Source organism: Wyeomyia smithii, chromosome 3 (genome assembly GCF_029784165.1).
Source record: "Wyeomyia smithii strain HCP4-BCI-WySm-NY-G18 chromosome 3, ASM2978416v1, whole genome shotgun sequence".
Taxonomy (NCBI): Eukaryota; Metazoa; Arthropoda; class Insecta; order Diptera; family Culicidae; genus Wyeomyia; species Wyeomyia smithii.
In genome coordinates, this window is record NC_073696.1 from 26,877,569 (window position 1) to 26,891,871 (window position 14,303).

A 14,303-nucleotide genomic window follows, 5' to 3' on the forward strand; every position below is an offset into this window, starting at 1 on the left:
CAACAGGGCAAAAGTCACGTCTAACTGGGACGACTACCCTCACTAAGTACAACGCCGAGCTACGCAAGGCTAAACGGAAATCCAGAGTTAGTTTCTGTGAAAGAATCCAAACTCTGCCGGAAGCTACGCGGCTCCAAAAGGCGATGTCCAAAGACCATACTAACGGTTTAGGACAAGTGAGGAAAGAGGATGGATGCCTCATTGTCACTTCCAAGGAAACGCTGGCACTTTCCTGGATCGACAGAGACCGAAGAACTGAGTAGTGATGGTTCGCGACAGGACAAATCGAGACATATGGCGTCTCGGGAGTCCATCCTGCTGGCCCGTCGACTGTTCACGGAAACTTCAATAGGTTGGGCTCTAAGCTCATTCTACCCTATGAAGTCTCCAGGTCCAGACGGCATACTACCCATCTTTCTACAAAAATCGGCCACAGTTATCATGTCCGAACTCATCAACCTCTTCAGAACCAGCTTTATCCTGGGCCATATTCCGGATAACTGGCTGAAGGTGAAGGTAGTGTTATCCCCAAAGTTGGAAGAAAGGACAAAACCCTACCTAAACTTTCAGACCCATAAGTCTGACTTCATCACTTCTCAAGTTGATGGAGAAAATAATGGATAAATATATCCGTGATGAGTTTCTTAAAGACTCCCCGCTGAATAGGAACCAACATGCCTATCAAAGCGGCAAGTCAACAGAAACTGCTCTTCACAGCTTAGTGACGTTGATTGAAAAGTCCCTGAGTTATCAGGAGACGGCGCTATGTGTCTTTCTTGATATTGAAGGGGCCTTCGATAACACGTCCTTTGCATTAATTGATACGGCTCTTTCTCATAAGGGAATCGACCACACTTCAAGCAGCTGGATACACGCAATGCTCTCTAGCAGAGTGATCTAGCACAGCAACCTTGGGAGATTCGTCTGTAACAATGTCAGTGATCAAGGGATGCCCGCAAGGAGGAGTTCTCTCGCCCTTGTTATGGTCACTAGTTGTCGACGCACTTCTCAACAAGCTTTCACAGCTTGGTTACGAGGTCATTGGATACGCTGATGACATCGTCCTTATCGTCAGTGGTAAAAATGACGCAGCTCTGTCGAGCCGAATGCAAACGGCTCTGAATACCACCATGTCATGGTGTTTACAGGAGGGTCTAAACATAAACCCCTTAAAAACAGTCCGTGGCAAGGGGGAAGGGTAAATTTGTTATTTGTAAACTCATAAAGATTCAACTTGAATACCGTAGCAATTCTTAAGTGGGTAGTCAGCGAGGGGGCGGTCTTTATTATGCTTTTTTATTCATAGATTTCATTCATGAAGTTTCGGGTATGATGCGAGGTTTTGCGACATTGCGTTGCCATCTGAGACAATAATATATCTTCGGGATGTAGTAAAGGGGAGGGGTAAATGAGTGATTTCAGTCTTTATTAATTTTTACATCGGTCAGGTAGTTTTATTCGGTACGTGGGGGTACTATAGTAGCAGATATTATCTATCTCATGAGTGTGGTTAAGGAGGGTAAGGTGTAGCAACAATGAATTTGTACATTTCAAACTATTAAACACTATTCCTATGACCCTATTCAGTTTCGTCAGGACGGCTTGGTTCATTTTATATCCTGGTATATGTTTTCTCGGTTTGTTGGTTGTAGTTCATCAAATGGAAACAACAGGATATAGCAAAAACTATTTTAACACTTCACTTTATATTTTTAACTTCACTCTCGGAACTCGCGAATACTGTTTAACTGTCAGAAAGTACTCTTTTTGTGGCAAACAACAGTGATATTGATGGGTTTCTTTGATTATTTTCACGTTTCCATTTCCATTCGAAGATGTAGATGTAGTTCATATTCCCTTTGATTTACAAATCTGTATGCCATTGTTTTTCCTTGAATTGCAACTTCATTCTCAAACTTCATTCGTAAAATGGTGCAATAAACCAAACATTTTTTTGGCAAACACGTAAATTACGAAACGTTCAAGAGGAAGAAGCTATTTCATTTTGCATTTTCCATAGATTTGGTATATAAATCAGCGATATTAAGAGGAAGAAAGAGGGTCGGATGTGCAATTTTTGCGTAACGTAATTCGTGAAGGACTTTTTCTCAGCTCTCCAATGGTGGTGTTAAATTTAAAATCAATGGTTCCGAATTCAAAAATACGTCTTTATGATAAAATCCAAGATGACGACGAGATCCAAGATGGCGGCCAATTTTTTTCTTCACGTGATAATGATAATATCAAATCAAATATCCGTGATATCAAATGATGGCCCGAGGAGCCCATCAATATGAATGGCCGTGATGGCCCGAGGAGCCCATCAATATGAACAAAGTGATTTTCCTATTTTTTCACTGCCCTCAATCATTTAGACACAAAAATAACTTTTTGAAAGACCACGTGTTACTAGTGGGACGGCTTCAGCGAGAATTGCTCATTAGAACTCTTATATACGCGGTTCTATTCTGTAAAATCAATTTTCTCTGTTTGCAGGTGTGAGCAAGGCGGACTGAGAATGAAATTCGTCAAAATAAACTTTTCTCTATCTCAGTGGTGTTAATAAAGAGCAATTCACGCTGAAATCATCCCACTGGTGACATGAGGTTTTTCAAAAAGGATATTTTAATGTCTAAATGATTGAAGGTAGCGTAAAAATGAGAAAACCACTTTGGTTAGTTCATATTGATGGACCCCTCGGGAACAAATCGGTTAAACGGTTTTTACAAAAATTGATTTTTGAGCAAATCTTGATCTTTTAATTGATCTATTTCTTTTGAATTTGTCATTGAACCCCCTGCAACCAACACATCGTTTTCAAGAGGAATGATAGAGCTTTCATTTGAAGTAGAAAAAAATTGGCCGCCATCTTGGATCTTGCTGCCATCTTGGATTTCATCAGAAAAACGTGTTTTTGAGATTGAGGTTATCTTGTCATTCTGGTCACTTTTCAAAATCGAGCTTCAACAATTTCAACGCATGACGCGCGTCCAATATCAAATCAACGCAATATACTGAGCCCGTGGTGTGCGTATGAAGTGAACAGTCAGTTTTCCTAGTTCACAGGTAGTAAGTGCACCCACGCACCGTAATTTTTGAATAACCCCTAATCAATCGGCTGAATTTCGTTAGGTAGCAAACGTACCCTTTTCGTCGATAAGAATTTGCTAGGGATAAAAAATGATGATTCTACTCTTATTTTACTTACGCTGATATATGCAAATCTACTATACTTGATTCATACCTTGGTATACCATACCTAAGTTTGTTGATAGTAGTTTAATGCATGAAAACAACAGTATGTAACAGAAACAAAAACTGCATCTAACATTAATTTGTTTAATTACTAAACACGCGAAAACTGTCCTCCGTACAGGGAACCAAACTTTGTTCAAGCAAAAAAATCGTAGAGAAGCTTAATCACAAATTACGTTACACTCAAGGAGGAGCGAGGGAGTGAATGAATAAACAATGTGAATGCAGTGAAAAGGGATCAAAGATACGATTTTTTGCTTTACGTAATTTGTCAACAGACCCAAAGTCACACAGGCATTGGGCCATCCACATTCCACGTGTATAACTTTGGGGAGGGGGGTCTGTGTGATGTCCACGGTCCATACAAAATTTTGAGAATTTATATGAGAAGTTGTGGGGTAGGGGAAGGGGGGGGGGTTAACAAAATCCTTGAAAATCTGTCCACGTGGAATATGGATGGCCCCTAATATACACTACACACAGACACACCACAGGCTCAGTATATTGCGTTAATTGGATATTGGACGCGCGTCATGCGTTGAACTGTTTGAAGCTCGATTTTGAAAAGTGACCAGAATGACAAAATAACCTCAATGCTCACCTAATATTTTGAATGTATCTTAAAGCATTTTTTCTCAGCTTTCCAATGGTGATGTCAAATTCAAAATCGGTGGTTGCGAACTTGCTCAAAAACACATTTTCCTGATGAAATCCAAGATGGCGGCGAGATCCAAGATGGCGGCCAATTTTTTTCTACTTCAAATAAAAGCTAAATCATTCCTCTTAAAAACGATGTGTTGGTTACAGGGGGCTCAATGACAAATTCAAGAGAAATAAATCAATTAAAAGATCAAGAATTGCTCAAAAATCAATTTTTGTAAAAACCGTTTAACCGATTTGTGCCCGAGGGGTCCATCAATATGAACTAACCAAGGCGGTTTTCTCATTTTTTCGCTACTTTCTATCATTTAGACATAAAAATATCCTTTTTGAAAGACCTCATGTCACCAGTGGGACGGTTTCAGCGAGAATTGCTCAAAGGAAAGAAGAACTAAAGAAAGATTTGAAATTTATCAGCTATATGACCTTATTTCAAGTTATCCCATCATGTTTGGCATATCATGTCATGCAATGTCATGATGTGTGTCACTTTAATTGCAAACATAAAACGTGACCGAAATACATACTGAATCAATTGCTGTGCAAATTCGCACATAGGGATTTTCTAGAACGAGTAATGTTTTCTTCATATTTTATTTGCTATCTCTCAAATACGTTGTCAATGAGGAAGGTAAAGTCTTAAACCCTTAAATCCAATAGTCGTACATATTTATTTACGGAGGTTTTCGAGCACAGGGCGTTTTCCGATTATAATAGTTTTACTATATTTCGGCGGCGTGATTAAGGGGAAAGGAGAGATGTCCAATTTTATAAAATAAACTGATCATCGTAAAAACGTGTGAGTTTGCTACCTTAAAACAAGAGTGGCGAAAATCTGGGAAAACCTGAAAAGTCAACGAATATCAGGGAAAAATATTTTTCAATCAGGGAAACCTGCAAAATAATCAGAGAAAAAAAATTTAACCGACCTGCTATAAAACGGCTGATTAGCGCTTAAACGATTTTTTTCAGCGTTAGAGGGTAATACGGAGTTTCAATTGAATTAGTGTTTTAATTGTTCTTTCCAAAATTGATTTACGTCAATATTCCTATATCATAACACTGACAAATATCAATGACAACCCTAGTGATCGAAATAAAAATAAAATGATATCGTTTCCGTAAAGTGGGCAACAACCTAATTGGTACTCTATAGCATGTAGTCTCGATTGTTGACTTGACGTGATACCCAACAGTAACACACTCGAAATTGAATTTGTCCGTCGGGGCCTCCTTTGATAGACGTTTCTTCCATAACATGGTAACACTAGCTTTGCGGTTAAGTTAACACACTGCTACTTAAAAGCTGTTACATAATTAAAAGCGCCTCAAATGTCACCCAATCCTCGATCAGTGGATTCGATGAAGCAATTATCCATTTTCGACGTTTCCCGACCTAATCCCAGTAAGTGTGAAGTTGCTTCGGTAGCACCCTCCCGGCAACCCACCCGCCCTGCCTGCTGGGCTGGCGGCTTAACCTTTCATGTTTACACTGCATACATGGCTTTCAGACTTCCTGGAAAGTTTGTTCATTACACTGCCACGATTTAAACTGTTGTTCGAGCGCATCGCTGCTTTCCTGTTCTACTTTCGACATCTCCGGCTTATGGTTAAGCACATATTATAGTTTTGTTTAGACAAGCAGCATATTTTCTATGTTTTGTGTACACTACCGGTCCTTCGTTTTCATATGTTCCCCCGTTCTAAGCGAGGCGAGTGCTCCGTTCTTAGGATTGGTGGGGGAAAGCGCGACGGTGGTGACTGCTTGAGCATTACAAATATGCTAACAGCGCGGCATGACAACGACGACGGCGGCGGCGGCGACGGCAGCAAACAGTACCGATGGAACAAGTATGTGACTTCCTACCGAGCCCAGGGCGAGACGGTTCGGCTCGATTCTGTTTGATCCTGCCACCGGTTGGCCGATCCATCCTGGTCCCGGTTGTTGTGCGATTGTTGGATGAGGAGAATTGTGTCTAGAAAGCATGTAGCAAACATACACTCACGGAAAAAAAGAGTACAAAGAAGTGCACCTCTGAAGAGGGAATCATCAATTATAGGTGTCCTAGTTCTTAGAAAAGCGAATGGAATCAAGCGCGCGCACACACCGGGAGAAGAACAAAAATCGAACATTGTTATTATTTTTGCTGTCTAATTACACACACATAATCGATCGATGGCGGCACTGTCAATCAAAATGGAAACAGTCAGTCAAGAAGGCGGTGGAAACCAGCTGCGTCTATACTTGTTTAGACTGGGGAGAAAATTGAGTAAAAGCGCTTCGATGCGTTCGTAGCCGTGCCCAGGATTTTCGTTGGAGGGGGAAGTCGAGGTAATTGCAGTTGTTTGTAAATATTTTTATTTATTTTTCTTTGATGTTCTTAGCAGTAATTAGCATAATTCAAAAAAAAACATCTTCATCCTAATAGTAAATCCTAAGTTGTGAATGTTCCCCTAGTTTATTGAAATGTTCCTTCACAAAAGTAGCAAAGCTTTAATTTCTATTTACTCAATCAGCAATTTGGAGGCAGGGGCTATTATTCTCACATTTTGCCTCATGTTTTACCTCCGTATTTTTAGTTTCTAAGTATAGTCTTGGTTGCAGAAACTCCTCTTCCAAGTTTGGTGTAAATCGGCCCAGGCATTCAAAAGTTATGGTGAAACATACTGCGAAAATACAAATATTGACTTTTTTCTGATTGTAACTAACGACATTCTGTTTACTCCAGTTATAACCTGTTCTTGGCTCCTTGACTTTTTTGCAATCTTTTGTTGTTGTTAGTTCCCGATAAATTCATGTTGTTATATACTAATCCAAATAACACTTCTTTATCTGTATCACTGACCTAAAAACTAGGTTAATAAGTAAACACTGTTATAAATTTCGCAAGGTTGAGCCAGTAAAACCGCCTATTTCATGACATTGGCTTCTACATATAATTTAATCATAATTATTTTTCTCCTCCACCTCTAGAGAGTAGAAGGAAGGGTCTTGTATGAAGCCCCAAAAACCCACCCACGTGCGCACGACTGTGGCTGCGCGTTGGCCTTTTTTTAGTATCAGCACATAAAGGCGCTATTTGGTTGCGGGGGTTTCACCGAGCGAAAGTATAGATGGGAAAGACTGTGCGCGCGGAGAAAAGTATCAAATTATACACTGATGTCCGATCATGTCAATTTGCACAGTGGTAAGAGTTTATTTGAAGAAAAGCAATAAATTCCAGTTTGTATTATATCAGGGACTCTCCCATCGTGTGCGCTTTCGGTGCCATCCAGAGCGCAATTAAATAGGGGAGTGCGGTGTATCAGCGTTAGAATCCTGCAAGCTGTTGAGCATTTTTCTTAAAGCATTACGCAGTGTTCTCCTACGGATCTCTGCTCCACGGGAGCAGTTTCTGCCGTCCATCCTGCAGCCAGCCCACGGGCGACTCTCGTACAACTTTGCCACATATGCAAGATCGTTGATGTGATAAAATTTATACTTTTTTACATATCTTTGGAAAATGTGTAGTGGTTCCGGACCCGTCGAAGTCGATCGTAGCCGAGGGCGGGTGAGGAGGTGACTACCGGGCGCGAGAATATGCGCATTCGCGCGGAGACAACAAGTTTGTCCCAATCGTAATGTAATGCAATACGCCGCAACTAAGGAAGCGCGGAATCCGGCAGGACGATGCGAGGTGAGTGTGTTTTGTGCGAATCTTAGCAGGCGCGAGGAACTCTACGCACTCGAGATCATGGTGAGTCCTACCTCCTAGCAGGGCTGTGTGTGCGTGTGCGTGTGTGTCGTGGTCATTCACGTTTCGAATATGTATATATTTTATACAGTTTTTGCTTTCAGTAAGCCAACTGGGCAGCATTTCCTGGCATTGTGTGCTGCTGCTGCTGCTGCTGTTGCAGTGGTTACTTGTCTGGTGAGTGATCAACTGATTGTGCCACCATATTATCATCATATTTTTTCTGCCCTCATCAAATCACAAAGTGGGCAGTGACGGAGAAGATAGAACACACAGTGTCGATTGGGACGAAGCAGGTTCGGGGTTACCTGGTTTTTTTAATTGCAAAAATTTTTTGCTGAACTTTTTTCGTCCGCGAGTGTTATAGGTGATTTTAGATTTAAAAAAAAAACCCTTTACAGGCCCTTGACAGCTATTTAAATGAGGCCATTCCGTGTGATCATTTTTTAGGTCCCTTAACTCAACAAGTCAGAGAAACATTCTGAATCTAGTATTCGAAATGCAATGAGAAAATGTTTAAAAAAATAGTCAAAATTTAATAGTTTGTGGTTCCTATGGGATATATTTTCTTACAAGCAAGCGGAAAAAATTATTTTCATCATTTGTTTAACACTTTTGGTATTTTTTCTACTTTTTATTATCAAGACAAATTGTTTGAGATCAATTGTGACTGTATTACGGTCAAATTTTAATACAGGAGTTTTTTTTTGTATGAAAAACGGAAATTTTTCAGAGTTCACCACCTTCCTTCTGTTTCAGTTGTTGTCCTTCCATTTCCGATACGCTCTTAAGTACCTCCAATATATAAAAAACTTGTATATCAAGTTTGGTGAATAACGGTCAAAGCGTTCCGGAGATATGGCAGAAGTTGTGACACAGCGATTCTAAGTCGAAACTTAAAAAAAAATCAAGTGCTTCAATTTTGCTCAACATTGATGAAATTGGTCACTAGCCATAAAAATAGACTCGTATTTTTTCATTCGCATATCAGGGTGTCCAGTCTTGAAATAGAGTGACAATATTTTTGATTTTATGTATTTTCTAGAGGGACCAAAAGTTTTCAATGCGTTCCAAACTACTTGGTCGCAGGTGATCGCAGGAAACTCTTAAGAACTTGTTAGTAGATACCCAAACCTTGAAAATAAAAGTAAAAATATGCCGTCCAGTAAAGTTGAAAATGATGTATTGTTTTCTTATTTTCTATTTTTTCTCATGATTTATCTTTTTATTTCCACCTATGAAGCTACTCAACCTCACATTTCACGGAAAGCCCAATCAATAACGTTTATGAGAATATAATACACTTTACAGTTATATTTAAGATTTTGTATATTTCCTTTTATTACCAAAAATCGTTTCTAAGCACTTGGTCGCAGGTTATCGCAGCTAGACTCTTTTGAAGTTATAAGTAAATTGCTTAAACTTAAAAAAAAAACAGTGTTCCATTCCGGGAGCTCTTGGCAGTAGAAAGATCTGGCCGGCATCTAAAGTTGAAAATAATGAGTTTTCTTTCATTCATCTTTCTGTTACGCTTAATCTTTTTTATTCAACTCATGAAACCACATAACCAACCGTTTTTCTGAAAGCCCATTCAATAACTTTTATAAAAATAAAATATAATCAGAGATGGTATCTACGCGATTTTTCGAACTCGTAGCAATCTACGTAGAAAACTATATTCTACGTTTTCTACGGTAGAAAACCTAGAAGCAAGCAAGTGTTGTTCCGGACTACTTTGTTATTATGGCAAAACAAGCAATGATTAAGAAACTCAAAAAAGCAAACAAAGTTTTCACTCAATAATTTCAATCGTAATTCACGGTTCAGCAACATATTTGTTGTCATCCAAAAATGCTAATAAAGAAAAATCGATTTTAAATGTCAAATTCGTTCTCAATTCATACAAAATCATCATCACAATTAAAAATTAATAATATTTTTAAACTTGAATTTCGTTTATTCTTCATGTAATTCACCACAAAAATCTCTTTGCAGGTTTTATAAAATACTCGTAGAATACTCGTTTTTGGTTAGGTATTCTACCAGAGGTATTATACGTAGAAAACTCGTCGAAAACTACATGAGGTTTTCTACATGACATCCCTGAATATAATACACTTTATAGTTACTCTGTCATCATTATCCAAGAAGATTAAGTTTAATTTTTTATCGAGGCATAAAGTGCATATTTTACCATTTTATTGCCTTTATAACTCGATATTTAACACTTAAATGGAATTTAGAGCATTCATAATTGTTTTCAAACTGAACATAATCGAAAGATGATTGCAGTTTTTGTTCGATGTTTTAAAGTCATCAAGTTTAAAACTCTTTGTTTAGAATGCTGCTACTGACAATGCTGACAACACTGGAGCACAGCGTGACAGCCGCAATTGGCCCTGACACAAGTAAAAGACACCTACGCTAGTTCTCATATGCAATTGTCACTTTATGTGTGAAAACAAAAGTAAAAATATTCCCTTCCTTCACTTTCGCAAGTAAAAACCAAACCAATATCAACAGAGTCGTGAGGGCCAATTGAGCTGAAATTAGAAAAAAGTAAAAACCGCGATTTCGCGACACGCAGCACATTTGAGATAAACTTCAGCCCAATTCAACAGACTTTTCACGAAAACTAGTTACGATCGCGATGTGAATAATGTAAAGTAAAAAGAAAAATATACAGAGTTCAAGTGGTTACGTGACTTGTGAGTACAGACATTTGTGGAAAATATTTCACTGGTCACCGGCACTACACCTGGAGGACAAAACTAGTGAGGCAAAAATTATCAATTTAGTAGAGTTTTGACAATTTGAATATACAGTCGAATCCCTTTATAGCGACATCGCAAGGGACTGTCGTTATAGCGAAATGTCGCAATAATACGAAGAATGTTTGCATATGTAGAACAGAAGGTACCGTTGAGAATGTTATAGATTCAGCAATGTCATTATAGAGCAGCGGTTCTCAACCTTTTTTTGTCCGCGTACCCTCTGGCAATATTTTTCATATCGATTGTACCCTCTGGCTTGGAATGTTCTCGCAAAGTGCGAGAGAGAGTAATGGTAGATCATATTGTGGTAGTCTAGTTAAGGTTCCAAATTAAACTGTACCTTGTTTGATTGCTACAGTCATGTTTTAGGGGCAAGATTGATCAACAAATGAAGTATTATAGAGAAAAATTGCTTTGTCCGCCATTACTGATTTTTCTTTCGCGTACCCCCTGAAGGCTTTCGAGTACCACCAGGGGTACGCGTACCACAGGTTGAGAACCGCTGTTATAGAGAGATTCGACTGTACTATTGTCGCAATAAAGAATGACAAGTATTAGTTTTTGTATGCCGTTATAAGGGAAGGTCGTGATAGCGAAATGTCGCAAGAAAACAAAGAATTTTAGTATGAAACAGAAGGGACTGGAACTATAGTAGCAGTTTGGTAATGAACAAGGTATGTCGAATAATTTACAATATTTTAAGAGACCTTCCCAAAAATGTACTGGCATGCGTGAGAAAGCCAATGCAATTGAGTTCGTCCTGTTTTATGCACATTTACTTTTGGTAATTATCGTTTCCTTGTTCAAACACATTCAAATCCTTTCATTTTGGACTAAATAAATTGTAAATGGTGCTGCAATAATTGCGGAAGCATGCCAAATTGTTTTTCACCTAAAAGCTCAAAAGTTTTGCTTAGAACAAAATTGCGCTCTCAGAAAGTGACACCATAATGACTGTTCATCAATAGTGACGCTTATAAATACGATTCTTTGTTAGCATAGATAATGAGTGACAACATTTCTTCCCCTCTGCACTCTCTATTTTTATTTTTTTTTTAACTTAATTACTGTTTCAATTGAATGGCTCCAAGTCAATTAAACAACGCTTCTCTTCAAGGTTACTGATTATTAAACAAGACAGAAAGTTAATGAGATAATAGCTGAAATTTAAGGCTTCACAACATCGAATTGATCAACCTCAATTGAGGGTATTCCCAAACCTATTGCAAGAAATAAAAAGAAAGAGATAAAAGAGAAAACAAGAATAAGGCAGACAGGATAGAAAGAAAGAGAGAGAGAGAGAGAGAGAGAGAGAGAGAGAGAGAAAAGCGAGGTTGAAGATTGCTGCAACACAATTGTAGGTAAAGTACCATTTCAGCATCAAAACAAAAAAGCGCGGGTAGAACTCAACCCTGTTTGATAAATATATTATGCAAAATTTCAAATTTTAATTAGAGGCAAAAATTCATTTTCACTGCTTCAAGTAAAAACCTGTGTTCGTCCTTTAAAGAACGGTTGGTTTTAGTTTTTACAAAGCAGGGAATTTATCGAACTACACCTTATTTCATGTTTTCTTCGGGAGCAGAACGGCTTGTATGTTCGGCAGTACATCTCTCTGGGCAACACTGACGCCGGATAAAAGCTTGTTCAATTCCTCGTCGTTGCGGATTGCCAAGTGTAGATGATCCAGATGTATTTGTAACTTGCGGTTACATTGCGTGTGCTGACTTCGCCACAATTGAAACTTCATCCAGACTTGCTCGACTATAACACTGGTCAACACAGGTGCAGTCATGCCCCTAGTCATTGCCGTTTTTTTCCAGAAACTTGAATGAGTTTTCTCGTAAACATAACGTTAAAGCGACGAACCCGGTGAGCAATTTTGTTACGACACTCTCACGTAAGTTGACTCGTTTTTGTAATGGCTAGGGGCACCAAAATTCATAGAAATGGTTGAATAGCTATAATCTTTCATTTTTTTCCGGTTTGAGTTTTTGGAATGCACTTTTTTTATTTTGTCGACCAGTCTAATCCCCCACCTCCCAAATCCTACCCAAGCAGCAAAATTTGTTTCGATCATGAACTTTTTGCATCACAGCAACAAATTCTTATGCGAAACTAAGTTGCAGCTACATTTCAGTCTCAGCTTTTTATCCAGAATGATTCCAAGATATTTGAAGTGATCGAAGCAAGCCATGGCAGGAAACGGACGTCAATATTTTCGCTCGCGCGATATTTCGTGAGCTATTCGAAATTCACAAGTGTTTTGAGAAAAGTTTACGTATAGCTGTATTATTTGTGCTACAAAACATTCACTCTTTCACATGTGTATAGTAATGCCGTGAACATCAATCGACAAAATTGCTGGATCGAGCCACCCGTTTGCTATTTATCACTGTGTGTTATGTGTATGTGACATGGAGTGAGTGCGTTTGCACTAGTCAGCAGATGATGGCAGTGAAAAAACTTCATTCAATAACGGAACAGCTGATTATAACTTGAAACCAAGAGAGCATTAAAGCAACTTGAAGCAATTAGAGCATAGTTTTTACATTTCATTTTTTTATAAGTGTTGTGATTTGGACGCGTCCTCTCATGTTTGCGTGATTTTTATAATTTAAGAAGTTTGTGGACATTAGATTTTGGGGATCCTTCTGTAATAAAATACGTGTTAGTAAAATTATTCTTTTCTCTTTTTGAATAACAAGAAACATTACCTTATATATTATTATTATTATTATTTATTTATTATTTTTAATCCAGTGGATTCAGATCCGGAGACGACGGAGGCCATTCATTCTTCGAAATGAAATCGGTCAAATTTTCCTCACACCACGCCTGAACAATCTTTACGGTGTGGGATGGGGCGCCATCTTGCTGGAAGCAGTAGTAATCGTCTTCAAACAATAGTTCAGCTTGAGGCAGAACATTTTTATTCAAAACCGTGTCCAGGTAGTACGCTGCGTTGATTTTGACCCCTTATCGATAAAAATAAGAGGCAGTTTACCTCTCTTGCAAATGGCTCCCCAAACCATCACTGACGTCTTATTTTGGAACCGGGAAACGTTCAGCTTGTCCGCAGGAGCTTGCTGGAGGCTCACACTTCAAACTCGATCATTTTGGCGATTGACTGTTTGCTCCAAAACGAACACCTTCTCGTCCAAAAAATAATCTCGTTATCTGCGCGCCAACCGAGCAACTCCCGCGACCGTTGGTACCTCTTGTCCTTTGTAGCTTTGGTAACCCCATGAACCACCTGTTTTTTGTACGGTGTAAGTTTTAAATCTTTGCGCAGAAGCAGGCGGATTGATTCTCGGTTTATTTTAAGGTTCCTGGCCAGCTTCCGTGCAGATTGGGCGGGATTCCGGCGAATCCGGTCTCTTATAATCTTTTTCAGCCTTGGAGTTCTCACAGACCTTGGTCATCCAGATCGTGCCTTGTCCTCGGTGCCTCCGGTCTCTAGGTACCGATTTATGGTCCGGTACACGAATTTCCGGTTGATTCCGAGCGGTTTTAGGTGTTTGAATATGTGTCCGGGTTTGTACCCTTTCACATATTCAGCGATAACAGCTGCTCTCAACTCTGCCATGGCTCACAACTCAATGTAAACAAACTGCACAGAAACGAAACTCTGCCACTTTGGGCAGCAAAGTTAACTCTTTCATTTGACATATAGATGGCACCAGAGGGATGCAACGTGTAGGCTACAGGCGACCCTAAAAAAGTGTGACCGGACTTTTTTGTCACCGTGTAAATTTCCAACCGATTGCTGTAAAGGAAAACCGTTGGAAACTGACTGAGTTAAAATAGCATTAGGAAGTGGACAATTCTCGTGACACTCTCGATATTTTTGTGTTTTCAATTTGAAACCCTATGTTAC